Source organism: Lucilia cuprina, chromosome 6 (genome assembly GCF_022045245.1).
Source record: "Lucilia cuprina isolate Lc7/37 chromosome 6, ASM2204524v1, whole genome shotgun sequence".
Lineage (NCBI taxonomy): Eukaryota > Metazoa > Arthropoda > Insecta > Diptera > Calliphoridae > Lucilia > Lucilia cuprina.
Window position 1 is genome coordinate 60,131,379 of NC_060954.1, and position 15,928 is coordinate 60,147,306.

A 15,928-nucleotide genomic window follows, 5' to 3' on the forward strand; every position below is an offset into this window, starting at 1 on the left:
CTAGTCTATAGTCTAGTCTATAGTCTAGTCTATAGTATAGTCTATAGTCTAGTCTATAGTCTAGTCTATAGTCTAGTCTATAGTGTAGTCTATAGTCTAGTCTATAGTATAGTCTATAGTCTAGTCTATAGTCTAGTCTATGGTCTAGTCTATAGTCTAGTCTATAGTCTAGTCTATAGTCTAGTCTACAGTCTAGTCTATAGTATAGTCTATAGTCTAGTCTATGAACAATAGTCTAGTTTATAGTCTGGACTTTTGCCTGAACTTTAATCTATTCCATATTCTGGGCAATAGTTTAGTCTATTGTCTGTTATAGATTTTAGTCTGGACTATAGTGATGACCATAGCTTAATCTCATGATAAACCTGTTGTAGAAACTTAAAAAAAAAGAATAAAAGAAAAAAACTTACTGAAAATATTTTTTTAAATAGAATTTTCGTGAACTGTAAGTTGAGGCTTAAGTTTACGCATAAAAATATATATTTTCTAAACAATACGCTAGTAATATATCAATATTTAGTAGTCATTAAAAAAGTATTATATCTTTAAAATTTTCATGTTGTTTTATTGAGAAATTAATTCTCAATTGAAAACAAAACCCAAGAGGGGGTATGTTAGTTTTGTTTAATACATACATTTTTAATTAGCTGTTAATAGGAATAAAATTTAAAAAGATCCCGCTTATTTAACATAAATTTATGGGCAAATATTGCTTAAATTTTACTCTAAGTCAAAGGTACAATACAAAGTATTATAGGAAAAGTTCTACAACTGGTTCAGAAAGTTGGTTATAGATATATGGGGTTAGTAGCAAAAAAACAAACCATCTAGTACTAGTGCCATGGAATTAGTTTTCATAGATCTTCATAAAAGTAACTTTATTCTTAGTAGTGTGTTTTAAGTTCGTCATTACTTAGAAGAAATTTTTTAGCACTTTTTTTTGTTTATAATTTTTAATATTGTTTTTTTTTTTTAAATTTCGTTCTTTTTCATTTTGCAAAACAATACAATTTCGTTATTTCGCTGTTGTGATGGTTATGTAGCGCTTTATGTCGTCTTTATTATAGTTTCTAAATAAACACTTTGTAGCAAACAAAAAAAATAAATAAATGGAAAAGAAAACTTAAAAAAAATTATAAAGTGAAAGAATCAATAATATCGATTTCAAGTTTTTTGCACTTTTTGCATTTAAACTGAAAAAATTAAATAATGTATTTTTGTATGTATGTGTGTGCACGATTTGTAGTATATGGACATTAGGGTAGGTAAGTTTTTTTAGAATAGACTAGACTAAAGACTAGACTATAGACTAGACTATAGACTAGACTATAGATTAGACTATAGACTAGACTATAGTCTAGACTATAGACTAGACTATAGTCTAGACTATAGACTAGACTATAGTCTAGACTATAGACTAGTCTATAGACTAGACTATAGACTAGACTATAGACTAGACTATAGACTAGACTATAGACTAGACTATAGACTAGACTATAGACTAGACTATAGACTAGACTATAGACTAGACTATAGACTAGACTATAGACTAGACTATAGACTAGACTATAGACTAAACTATAGACTAGACTATAGACTAGACTATAGACTAGACTATAGACTAGACTATAATATTGTATTTCTTTTAAATATTTTCTTTCTTTGTATCTATATTTAGGGTCCATATGTTTAATCTCTATAACAAACGCCATAAACAAATTTAAAAAAACAATTAACAATAAGAAATTTATGTAAAAACAACAAAAGTGATATTTATTTTAATTGTCACAGTAGTACTCACACTATATATCTTGATTTTTTTTTTTTTTTTTTTTTTTTTTGTTAGATACAGAGACACAATACGATTTGCCAATGCCAAATTTTAGACAAATCAAACAGATTCTTAGATGATCGAAAACATTTTCAAATTCAATGTAACATTACAGAATGCAAACAATTGGAAAATCCCCAATACGAATTTCAAGTACATTCATACAATTGTATATATGTATGTGTGTATATATAATCATATATACTCGTTAAAAGAATGATTGCGGTTTTTTCTAATTGCGTTTGTGTTTTATTTTTTTATTTTTTTTTTTCAAAGAATTTAACAAAATTCTAAAAATAAAATACAGTGTTGCTACATAAAAACTAAATGGAAAAATAATTGTGGTATTATTCTATGAAATATAATAATAATAGTTGTTAAATTACTAACTGCACTTAGAGAAAAATATTGTTGTATTCTCTGCATGTAACTAGATCAAAATAAATGATAATAATAACATTGGTTTCATTTTAACTGAAGTAGTAAAAAATAAATAAAATCACAAATAAATATCCATATTAAGCTTTATACCTGATTAAATGCCATTTAAGAGGGCGTATTCAAGCTGTCAACTGTTACAGACAACTTAAATACTATTTACGTCTGTCTAGTGCGATTTAGAGGGGGAAGAAAAAAAAACAAAACAAAATAGAAAAACAGCAGGTAACAATTAAAACTGTTAACGACAGATACAGCACAATGCATAACCATCTTGTTATTCAACAACCAACCATCAGCGTTGTCATGAAATCTAGATGACACCATAATCATCATCAACATCGACATCATCATTATCATCCAGGATGTTCGAGTAATTGGCTAATCAATCACCACTCATGTATAAACTCAAACAATTCAAGAGAGACACAAATACACCAACAGAGAGCAAAAACACAATGTTGTAACAAAAATCAATAACAAATGAAGCGTTACACTATCAAACATCTCTTCTATCCATCTTTCGTTCTTTCATCCTTCCTTACACTCACTAACTAACTCACTCACTGCTACTTCTGCACCTTAGCGCTTTTAAAATTATAGAGTAAATTTACATCATCATGGGCTTTGGTATAAATTTTGCAAAATATAAATATCAATCGTGCATTACCTTTATAGAATTTCTATTTTCTTTTTTTTTCTTTATTTCTACTTTTGTACTTTCTTTGTTCATTGTTGTTTGCAGAAAGAATGTTCGATTATTGAAGCATACAATCAGGAATAAATTGTTTCATTTAAAAATAAAATTTATGGAAAATTATAGTTACTTGTGTTAGATGCTTTTCATTTTCTTTTCTTTTTTTGATATTCAAAGAAACAGAAACGGAATAATAAATTAAATACACATGTGTTTCAATTACGTGTCTATTTAACTTGCAGTTAACAGATACATATCAATATTTTATCTAATAACTATATAGGAATGCTTTAGAAAAGCGTTTGTGTTATCGTGAAAAACATTTTTTATTTTGACCAAGAGTTAGATTTTTTTATTCCTAATAGAAAGTTTAACATAAGACATCCTAGTAAAATATTTTCAAATTTTTCTAATGAGTAATGTAGTTATTTCGTACATTACTTGGTAATGAGTTATCGTTTGGCCGTCGCCGACCAAAAATGGTTTCGCCGCCGTTAGCTATCAATTTGCAGCGACTTCTGTCTTTGATCCCAACTCTACAGAATATATCTAATACCTAAATGTTTTATTAAGTCAAAAAACGTTATATAAGGTGACCAGAGTCATTTATTTAATAAAGATATTAGTAGTGATCTTTACTACTAGTCTGAGCAATAGGATACATGAAACTAGGGGTTGCAAAGAACTCCTCTTCAAATAGTTTTTAACTGATCTTTAAACTTTTTTTTGCAACTTATTACTTCATGATAGTGAAAATAATACGGTTTCATATCTAGTCGCATATTTGGAAACTTTTTCTGACAAATTAAATGTGTATCTGTACAGATATGCTTTGACCCATCTCGTCCGCTTTCAGCAATTCATAATACTTCGTCGGTATAGCTATTTACTTTCGTGTGCATCGGGTTATTGTAATGGTTGTAATGGTTCCTATATTATCTAATATTCTGCTTCAAACTTTGAGTAAATATTACTTCGCCGGTGCAGATATCCGCTTTCTTCTGTGCTTCGGGTAATGGGACCTAATTTGGTTGCTATATATAAACATTCAACATATTCCATTTTGGCTAAATATTTTAAACAAAAACGTCGACATTTGGGCTTCTTATGACTTTTTTCGACTTATCGATTTATTTAACTTTTTGACTACTTTCGTCTTTTATTTAGAAAATCGACTATTCCCGATTTTTTCTTCCAAGACACAAGACGCTGATTTGTCAAAATTAGCAAAATACTGAAAGTCGACTATTTTCGACATAACAACGATTTTAAAGTAAAGTATGTCCGTCTATTCACAAAATATTGGAATGTATGTCTGCAGCAAAAGATTTTACTTTTTTCCGACTTATCGATTTTTTTTACTTTTACTTCGACTGTTATTTATAGAAACGAAACAAGTTGCCGATTTGTCAAAGTTAACCAAATAATGACAGTCGACTTTTTTCGAAAGTATGTCCGTCTATAACGAAAGATTTTGGATTTTTCCATCATTTCTTATATCGATATCTGGGCTTTTAACGACTTTTTCCGTCTTAACAATTTATTGTGCTTTAGAACTAATTTCGACTTATTTATATTTCAGAATAACAACTAGATTTTTCAATAAAAATCTGAATGTTTAATAAGAACCAAAAAAAAAAAAAGATTTTTTATAAAAATTTTTTTTACTAAAAATTTGATTTTTTCGCTACAAATTCGAATTTTCACAATTAGATTTTTCATTAAAATTTGATTTTTCTTTATAAATTAAATTTTTCACTAAAAATCAAATTTTTACTAAAAATTCGAAATTTCATTAAAAAATTTTTATTTTTACTAAAAAATTTATTTTTCGATAAAAATTTTATTTTTCGATAAAAATTTTATTTTTTTACTAAAAAATCGATTTTTTACTAATAGTCCGATATTCACAAAAAAAATTAAGTTTTCACTAAAATTTGGAATTTTTACTTAAAATTCGATTTTTCTATATAAATTCGATTTTCTCAAAAACTTTGAATTTTTTTAAAAATTTGATTTTTCACTAAAAATTTGATTTTTCATTAAAAATTGCATTTTTCACTAAAAATTGGTATTTCACTATAAATTCGATTTTACACTAAAAATTCAATTATTCACTAAAAATTCGATTTTTCAGTAACAATTCCAATTTGTAATTAATAATTACATATAATTTTTCACTGAAAATCCATTGTAAAAATTGTAAATCCACATTTCAGTAAAAATTCGATTCTATTTTATTAAAAATTCGATTTTTTAATAAATTTACTATTTTTGCTAAAATCTCGTTTTTTTAAACACTAATTCAATATTTAACTAATAATCTAATTTCTACTGAAAATTGAAATTTTTTATTGAAAATCTGAACAATAATTTTTTTTCAAAACGAAAGGTCAAGAACAGCGTTTTAAGATTTACAATACTAAAACCTGGGTCCTGAGTTGTCCATAGTCAAATATTTTCAAATTTTGAGAATGAGTACCGTAGGTTATGTAGTTATTTCATACATTACTTGGTAATGAGTGGTCGTTATCAAAAACATTAAATAATTTTTTAAAGAAAATTTTTGCCAATTGTCTTACGCGTATGTCTAATAAGGAAACATTTAGTAGTTCTAATCCTAGTCCATATTAGAAACTTTTTTAAAGAAATATCGATTTTTACAATTGCGTAAAAAAACATTCCAGATAGAATAATTACTTGGAGCAGTGAGTAAGAGAACAAACTAATAAACATAGAAAATGACTGCAAAACCAGTTTTTAAACCAGAAAAGTCGGGTAAACACAAACAAATAAAAATAAGTAGTTATTCACCCAAAAAGTAACTCCTTACTCTTTGCTCCTTTAGCTACTTACCATTTAAGTAAAGATTGTACTAAGTTTATTAATAAATATTTTAAAAGGTGCACAAAACCGCAATCTTTAAAAAACTTTAAATATGCTTCTTGTGTGTTAAAACTTTTGTTAAGCAGTGTGTGTGTTGTTACTTAAGTGTCAAAAAGATTCTTTAAAATTATTTTTAATTAGAAAAGAAAAAGTGGCACGATAATGTCAAGTTCGTTTAAATGAAAACATATCAATCAAAAGATCTTATTTACATATATAAAAACTATATAATATAAATATTTTGTTAAATTAGTATCAAAATAGGTTAAGTCTAATTTTTTTAAAGAAAACAAGAAAAATTGTTAAACTGAAATTCTTGTTGTAAAGAGACTTAAACCACTTGAAAAAAAGGCTTTTTCATAAAAAACACACTTAACACATTTGCCCCCTAAACTATTTGTATAAAGTAATTTGCTAAATTTTACTTTAATAAACAATTAAACAAGCACATAACACACATAAAATTTTCTAAAAATAATGAAAAATTGTGCTCAAATATTTGTGGATGAAAATTGTTTTATTTTAGCAAACAGTTTTATATGTTTGTTTAAAATATATTTTTTTATTTAATAAAGAAACTTAACAAGTTTATTTGAACATATATTTACTAAAGGAAGAATTGTCATTAGAAAAAAAAGTTCGTTTATTTGTGCTGGCAAAGACAAACAGGATTTTCTAGGATAATTACAAAAACAAGTTTAAATTTTTAAGGAAAAAAAAAAGAAGATTTTGTGGCAAAAAAGCTTTTCATTTAAAAACTTAAATTGTAAAAATTCGTTTAAGTTGTTACAAACATACAAGAGCAATTGAAACCATAATTATTTAACAAATTGTTTAAAAAAAGATTTTTGTCTAGAGAAAACTTTTCAAACATATTTCAATCTTCTAAAAACTAATAAAAGAAACTTTTAAACATCATGAGATTATCATTTTAACATTAGTTTCATGTTTGTTTTTAACATTATTTTATTGAATTCTTTTTTTTCTGTCTAATCGTCATTATTTTAGATTTTGTGATACGGCACGCATGAAAGGAAACTTACTTTGTGTAATTCTCCATATCAATTGATAAAGAAAAAAAAACTTTTTTTCAAGATAAATAATAATAGTTAGTTGTAAACAAGAACATAAATTTGGTTTTTTCAACAAACAGTTTTTTTATGGACTTGTTAACATAATAATAAATAACTTTATATTTAAATTACATACTTTGGTTACGGAGCGCATGTTTTATTGTCAAGGATTTTTATTCGAAATTATAATAAACTTTGGATTATGAGGATATATATAATCAAAGAGTGATATAATCAAATAGGAAATCTATTAAGCCCTTTCGTCAATGTCAACTGAGTAATCGTGTGCGATTAAGATCGCTTTTTATATACTTGAACTATTTCGGCAACTAATAACAGATGTGGCCTCGGTTAGGAAAGTTGCCTGAGCCGGAAAACGAATTACATATGACAACTGATGATAATTTGTTGTAAATTAAAACTAAATCCAGTGGTAAAGTTCTAAATCGATGAAAACATACTTTATAATTCGAAAAAGGCAATATTTGGACTATAGGGCGAATAAAGTTAAATACCTAAACTAAGTACTTCTTGTTAAATGCGGTTTAACCGATATTAAGACCTCATAACTAGTCCAATATCAAAAAGAAACTAATCAATTGTGTTCGACTAAGGTCCTCTCGATGAAATCCTGGATAATTTCAGCAACTTATTAAAGATATAGCGCTTTTGGTCTCAACAAAGGCAGTATATTACGATAGTTTAAGGGATACTTAGCTTTGACATTGATTTGTGTAGTTGGACGGGCTTCAAAAATGATATCTTAAGAATCGGTTAGGAAAGGCGGAATGACTTGATCTTTTACCATCAGGCGAAGAACGAATCAAGCCAATTTTGTATAAGATCCAGTTCTGCTTTGATAGAAAGTAATAGCCGAACGGAACATGGTTTGCCTTAGTTAGTTAGTTAGTTAGTTAGTTAGTTAGTTAGTTAGTTAGTTAGTTAGTCAGTAAGTTAGTTAGTTAGTTAGTTAGTTAGTTAGTTATTTAGTTAGTTAGTTAGTTAGTTAGTTAGTTAGTTAGTTAGTTAGTTAGTTAGTTAGTTAGTTAGTTAGTTAGTTAGTTAGTTAGTTAGTTAGTTAGTTAGTTAGTTAATTAGTTAGTTGGTTAGTTGTTAGTTACTTAGTTAATTGGTTAGATAGTTAGTTGGTTAGTTAATTTGTTGCTTGGTTAGTTAGTTAGTTGGTTAGTTGGTTAGTTGTTAGTTACTTAGTTAATTGGTTAGATAGTTAGTTGGTTAGTTAATTTGTTGCTTGGTTAGTTAGTTAGTTAGTTAGTTAGTTAGTTAGTTAGTTAGTTAGTTAGTTAGTTAGTTAGTTAGTTAGTTAGTTAGTTAGTTAGTTAGTTGGTTGGTTAGTTGTTAGTTACTTAGTTAATTGGTTAGATAGTTAGTTGGTTAGTTAATTTGTTGGTTGGTTAGTTAGTTACATAGTTAGTTACTGAGTTTAAAATTAGGATATAAACATCGAATCAGATGTAAAACACCTAGGCCTCCATCAGGCCTGTTTGCTCCTTAACCAGTGTCTCATATTGGAATCGAACGCACCACCTCCGGTCTACCAAACTATAACACTAACCACTACCCTACCTGAGGCCAACAAAAACTACTAAGGAAACTTCTTTTTTTAAATAATTTTTAGCTAATCTTGTCCAGAATTATCAAGGCTGCATCACTAGCTCAATATTCCCTAATTTTTCACTCCACATTCACTTCCATCTAATCAATAGTCCGCAATATTTTCGCCAGCGTATGATAGATGTGGATCCCATCAAATGACTCGAATTGCCTTATTGGCCGGGTTTCATATCATGTTATCTGTAGCCTCGGTTCAAAAAATACTTCGCTTATTGCGTATAAACTACACAAGAACCTAAGTTTTGGAGCTAGACCTAAAAATTGCGTTATTTAGGAGCGATGTTTCCATAAATCAATATTATAAATTGAAGTAGAGACCAATGCGAATGTGTGTTGCCTATATGAGGACCCCGATCGTGTTTTCCCCATCAATTAGATAAAAAAGCTGTAGTTTCATCGGAGCATCCAACTGTGTGATGTTAAAGTTAAGGAAATTCTTTCTATGAGATCAAGAAACCTCTGAACCACATGATAACATCAAGTTGTGATTTGCATACAATTTCATACTGTAATTTGGGCAGCAATTTGGTTTAACTCGGGTTCCTTGCATTTATTGATTTTAGTGGCTCTTACGTTGTAAGTTCTACTAGAGTTTGACATTACACCAAATAGATTATTACTTGGTGTAAAGCCTCTGCATCTTCCAACATTCTTTGGATGCCCTGAATGTCCTTGTTTTTTGTAGCAAAATCAGCATTTCTAAACAGCGCTAATTTTCCTATATACGTTGAAAACTGGCTACAGGTGTACAACAACAATATTGATTTCAAATTCAACTCCCTTATGTTTTCTATACAACTCTATGCAATATTAATTTATGCAACAAACATTTAAACAATCACAACTACATGACCACTCACAGGTAGAGTGACAAGAATAAAAGAATCTTAAGAAAAAAACCCCAAGATATAATGAATATAAACAAAGTAAGGAAACAAAGAATAAACATAAAATTATAGTTGCCACTAGGCAGACCCAACTAAGCAACTAACCAACCAACCATCCAACCAACCGACCGACCATTCATCCGTTCAAGCGTCTTAATATTTACATTTTATAAATATAATAACAAAACAATCATAACTAACCATACACATCCAAGACATTCAACCAACCAACTTACAAAATGGCAATACTTTTCTTTTTTTTTTTTGCTATGACTACAACAACGACAACAATAATAATATTTTTGCAGATACACAAACAGACAAGCAAACAAACATAAATAAATAAGACAAGTTTAGTTGTTGGACAGTTGGATGAAGGTAAATAAAATAACAAAATAAACGACTCTGCAGTAGTAAAAAGTCCCCTTTTGCAAAGTGTACAACGCTACGCGGTACGACATTTAACAAAAAAAATAAGACGGACACAAAATTCGATTTATTGCGTGTTGTTCGGTACTAATAATAATAATAATAAATAACTAAAAAACTTAAACTTGAAAAAAATCTATAAAGGAAAAAATTTATAACATTTTAAATATTTTGTTTTATTAAAAATAAACAAAAAGAAAAGAACTATAACAGCAATCAGGCATGGATAATTGCAATTTTGAAATATTACTTATTTGTAGCACAAAATAGTACTTTTTTTAGGATTAAAAGTACTTATTGTGTTTTTGATTAAGTGATTGACAAATCAAGGTATTAGACTATTAATGGACAGGCTATAAACTAAACTATGGACTTGTATATTGATATGAAACATATTGACTATTCACCAGTGCATTGACTACATATTGTATGGACTAATCTAGTCACTAGTATATAGACTATTGTTTATTCTAAGAACTTTTATCTAGTATGTGAACTACTCTATGGACTAGACTGGACCATGTCTATAATCAACGGATTTGTCCTTGATATGTTTTATTAACCAATCTAATGGCTAGAATACTGGATATTCTATTGACTAGGGGCTAGTGTATTAACTAGTCTATTGGGTATCATATGGACTAGTCGATTGACTAGTCTATGATCAGTCTATGGACCAGTCTACTAGTCGTTTATCTAGTATGTAATTAATGAATTAATCTATGGTCCAGTTTATGATCAATGGATTAGTCCTTGATCTATTCTAATGACCAATAAACTAACTAGAATACTGAACAGTATATTTATTAGTCTATTGACTAGTGTAGGGGCCAGTCTATTAACTAGTCTATTGACTAGCATATGGACTAATCGATAGACAACTAGACTATGGACTAGTCTACTGGATAGTCTTTTGATTAGTCAATAGAACAATCCATTGAATAGTCTATTGACTATTCTATGGACTACTTTATATTCTATTGTACTGACTAGTCTATGAAACAGTCTTCTGATTAGTCTATAACCTATTCAATTGACCAATATATGAACTAGTCAATGAATTGACCTACTGACTAATTTATGGACTTTTCTATGGACTAATCTTAGAAACAGTCTAGTGAATAAGTCTTTGATCTAGTCTATGAACCAGGCTAAAGACTAGTGTACTGAACAGTCTATGACTAGTCTATTGATTACTATGTGGCCTAGTGTAAAAACTCGTCTATAGACTAGTCTATTGACTTGTTTAGTCTGTGACTAGTATGTTTATCTTTAGACTAGTTATAGACTATTCTACTGAATATGAACTAGTTTGCTGTATAGTCTATTGTATTGGTTAATTTATGGTCTTTTCTATACTAGTCTGAGGGGTAGTCTGTTTACTAAGGACTAGTATGTTGACTGGTTAATGGACTAGTCCATTCTAGAAAAAGTACGTACCTATTTTAAAGTTGCCAAATAATACTGCAAAAAAAGTACAATAGTACCGAACTTTCCATTACTGACAAAGTGGCAAAATATAAGGAAACACAAACAGACACAAACACAAAAGCACATGGACAGACACACACAGTAACAAAGCAACATTAACAACAACAAAAACAAATGTAAACAAAACTAAGTCAAATCAAGCATACTTACTATTTGACGTACTAACATCTATCTATCTCCTCTTTAGCAAAGAGTAGAAAAAGTATAACAAAAGTAAACAAAAAAATTTGCCATATTTACAAAAACAAAGATAACAAATATAAATACAAATAAAAAAACTCTCCTATAACCAACCTGATTAAAAACAACAGCAACTAAACACACACACATACTCCCAAACAAATGCAAAGGAAGCAAAATTGAGAGAAAGAGAAATTTACAACTTTTGTCTATTCTAAAAGAAAAAAATAAACTTAAAATAACAACAACAAAAAGGAAAAAATAGAAAAACAACAATAGCAGAAAAAACACTGCCAGGAGTCTAGAGTAAAGTAAAAACAAACAAAAAACTAAAGGAGGAAGGAAAACCGGACGAAAAGACAAGTATAAAGATAGACAGACAAAGTGGCAGACAGACAGCCGAACAGTCTAAATAGTTAGACCAATAGACAAACGGAAGGAAATAAGTTTTGTGCAATTGAAACCTCTACATTTGCAAAAGCAAATAATAACAATAACAACAAATATAAAAAATAACAACATCAGCAACAACTTGACAAGTGGTGAGTGTTAGTTTCTACATTTCTATATTTATTGGTATTAATATTTTTATATGTTTTCGTTCTTTAATTTTTTTCTCTACTTATTTTTCCACATGTGTTGTAATTTAAATAGACCTAGTGCTATTTTTTTCTTTTTGCCATTTATTATACCTATACATCTGTGACTAGAAAAATAGGTGAGTGTGTCTTACTTAATCAGCGTTTAAACTTATACTTATTTATACACATAAAAGGACCAGAAAAAAAATTACATTATATTACAATATTTAAAATTAATTGCACCTATTTTTTTGCTCTCTTGTGTTCTCTATACTTTCTGCTATAGATTCATACATTTAAGTTTGATTATACATAGTCATATGTTTGAGTAAAAGAATACACCTCCTAGTAAAATAATTTTACGTTTCTTTTACTATTTTTATATTCATATATTTAAATGTTATTTTTAACTAAATATTAATTAAAAACAAACATGTTGATATTTAAACATAACGATATCAAACTAAAGTTCAGAGCTTTTAGTATTTGAATTCTTTAGCTGAAATGGTTAACATTTTACAGAAACGACTTCAACGAAGATCCAAGAAAATTCTATAATCGAAGCTAAAGACAGTATAATATTCCGTAGTTGAGACTAAAGAGTAACTTCTAATCTAAAGTATAGACTATTTTATTGTCAAGATTATAAACTGATAGACTGATCTATATAGTAGGGACTATAGATCATGCGCACAACTGGCCCTATAGTGGCCTAGGTGTATTTCTTTGGATTTGATGTAAGACACATCCTCCTATAAACCTAACATAGCCGCTTTTATAGACTGATCAGGACTATAGAATGATTTATAGTCGGTACTATAGACTGATCTATAGTCGGGACTATAGACTGATCTATAGCCGGGACTATAGACTGATCTATAGTCGGGACTATAGACTGATCTATAGTCGGTACTATAGATTGATCTTTAGTCGGAACTATAGACTGATCTATAGTCAGTACTATAGACTGATCAATAGTCTGGACTATAGACTGATCTATAGTCGGGACTTAAGACTGATTTATAGTCGGGACTATAGACTGATCTATATATAGTCGGGACTATAGACTGATCTATAATCGGGACTATAGACAGATTTATAGTCGGGACTATAGACTGAAATTAAAGAGACTATCTATAGTCGGAACTATAGACTGATCTATAGTCGGGACTATCTATAGTCAAGACTGCATATTCTTTAATTATGGTGTAGACTAGGGACTATTCTTTACTAGAGACTATAGATAATTCATTCTCTATTTGAGACTGTAGACCGTTCGATAGTCGGAACTATAGACTATTCTTTAGTCGGCACTATAAACTATTGTATAGTCAAGACTATGGATTGATCTATGGTTTTATACGATTAATATAAATGCTGCTGTAGTAGCTGTGTAGTTGTTGATTATATCATTTATATGTGTAAGGCGTCGGGACAAAACGTCGGTGAGCTATGCGATTGAATGAATGGGGATCTCGGAAGAAACGAAGGCCCCCCCAGTCAAGGAACACAATGTCATGCTGACTAACCAGTTTCTCGTGGCAAGTCATCAGAGAAGTTATCCCAACTTTAACATCAAACAGGTAAATACTTACACGAGGCATTTCATTAAAGACCTTCGAGTATATGAGGAGACCATACAAAGAAAAGTGCAGAATTCCTTGGATTGTAGTTCATATACAGCAGCTTTTAACGATATTTATTAAGACGCCATTAAGGGCGCGGTTTCAGGTTAGCGCATGAATGTCGTTCTTACATACCGCCCGCCTCCAATAGCAGAAAATATAGAAACCTGCCGCGATAAACAAGAGTTGCTCTGGTAAAACTGCGATCGGGATAGCACAATAGTTTCAACATTACTGCATATATCGTGCCGTCCCCTATAATATATCTACAAGAGGACAAGGTCCCCACATATTCAACTGTTTCCACAACCATCTACATATGATAATCAATAATAAATATTTTTTTCGTTTGTATCCTATCGCGTCCTGTTGCCAATCATAAATATATTTAAGTTACTGACTAAAAACTCTACATGTTGTTATTCAATCATCATCTTCATACATGAATAGTTTGTCTTGTTATACTTAATTTGACTAAAGTAATATATTATTTTTTAACTTGTTTTGCAAAAAATTAAAAAAAAAATCTAAAAAAATTTTATAATAATTTATGTACAAATGTCAAGTTATGAAAATAATGACATTTATATTTAATACACATACTTTTAAAAAAATATACATATCTACACACTATCTATACGTTCGTCAAAGTATGTAAGTGTATTTTATTTAGAATGTACTTAACTAGTATTTTATACTTAATGTATATTATAGATGAAAGAATTTTTGTACTAGAATGTTTACATTTACAAAAACATCTACATATACATGCTGTTTACCTACACAATAGACTAATGCAAAGATAGGGTCTGACAATAAGAGGTGTTGCATCGTTAAACTTGATTTTATTTTAATCAAACTGAAAACCCAACATTACTTTTAACTTCTTACACGCAAGTAGTTGTGGTGCCTTAATAAAGAAGACTTTAAAACATCAATATTATTAAGACATCAAAGGTCAATTTGTCTATTACACACTAACTAATGATTTACATTTAACATCTATTTAACAATTACCCTTTATTTTGTGGTAAATTCATTCATACTTAATTCAAGTATAAAATACTTTTATATGCATACGCAAGCGATGACAATGTGAGGTCATTGCTGAGGGTAATTATAGGTCACAGCAACGTTTAAAAAAATATATATTTATAGAGAAAAAAACTAAAGAAAAGAAGAAAAAAACTTAAAACATTATTAATAATTTATTTTACTGGACCATAGAAAATTAACAAACGTTTATACTACGTTTTCATTGGTTTAAGGTGCAATTGTTACTTTAATAAGTGGAATTATTCAAAAATTTTGTTATAAAAAGATCAAGGGGAACAAATAGAGATCGGCGAACCAAAAGAGATCATGGAAACAATATACTTACATAGACTTTAAATACTTATATAGCATTTAAACTATAAATGGATTTGCTGGGACAAACAAGACCACAGACTATTCTATAGTCAAGTTTTTATACTATTTTTTAGTCAAGACTACTGATTATTCTATAGTCAAGACAATAGACTATTCTATAATCAAGACAATAGACTAGACTATATTTAAGACTATAGACTATTTTATAGTCAAGACTATAGACTATTCTATTATAAAGACTATAGACTATTCTATACTTATAGCTACAGTCTATAGACTATTCCACAGTCAAGACTATAGACTGTTCAATTCTATAGTCAAGACTATATACTATTCTATAATCAAGACAATATACTATTCTATAATCAAGACTATTCTATAGTCAAGACTATAGACTATTCTATAGTCAAGACTATAGACTATTCTATTGTCAAGACTATAGACTAATCATAATCAAGACTATAGACTATTCTATAATCAAGACTATAGACTATTCTATAGTCAAGACTATAGACTATTCTATAGTCAAGACTATAGACTATTCTATTGTCAAGACTATAGACTAATCGTAATCAAGACTATAGACTATTCTATAATCAAGACTATAGACTATTCTATAGTCAAGACTATAGACTATTCTATTGTCAAGACTATAGACTATTCTATAGTCAAGACTATAGACTATTCTATTGTCAGGACTATAGACTATTCTATAGTCAAGACTATAGACTATTCTATAGTCAAGACTATAGACTATTCTATAGTCAAGACTATAGACTATTCTATAGTCAAGACTATAGACTA

At 28.9% G+C, this 15,928-nt stretch overlaps 1 protein-coding gene across 3 annotated transcripts in view; it reads left to right on the forward strand.

Annotated features, from left to right (window-relative positions):
* LOC111682322 (potassium voltage-gated channel subfamily KQT member 1) overlaps window positions 1-15,928 on the forward strand; it is an 88,449-nt gene that overhangs the window by 12,177 nt on the left and 60,344 nt on the right. Inside the window, exons 1-3 of one of the 3 annotated variants that reach the window (XM_046955571.1) lie at window positions 9,548-10,206; window positions 11,555-12,089; window positions 12,202-12,265. The exons of 1 other annotated variant lie outside the window; for it this stretch is intronic. The gene's annotated coding sequence lies outside the window, so the exon portion shown is untranslated. Of the gene's footprint in view, window positions 1-9,547; window positions 10,207-11,554; window positions 12,090-12,201; window positions 12,266-15,928 lie in introns of those variants that run through there. One more of the 3 variants, XM_046955570.1, reaches the window with a different exon arrangement.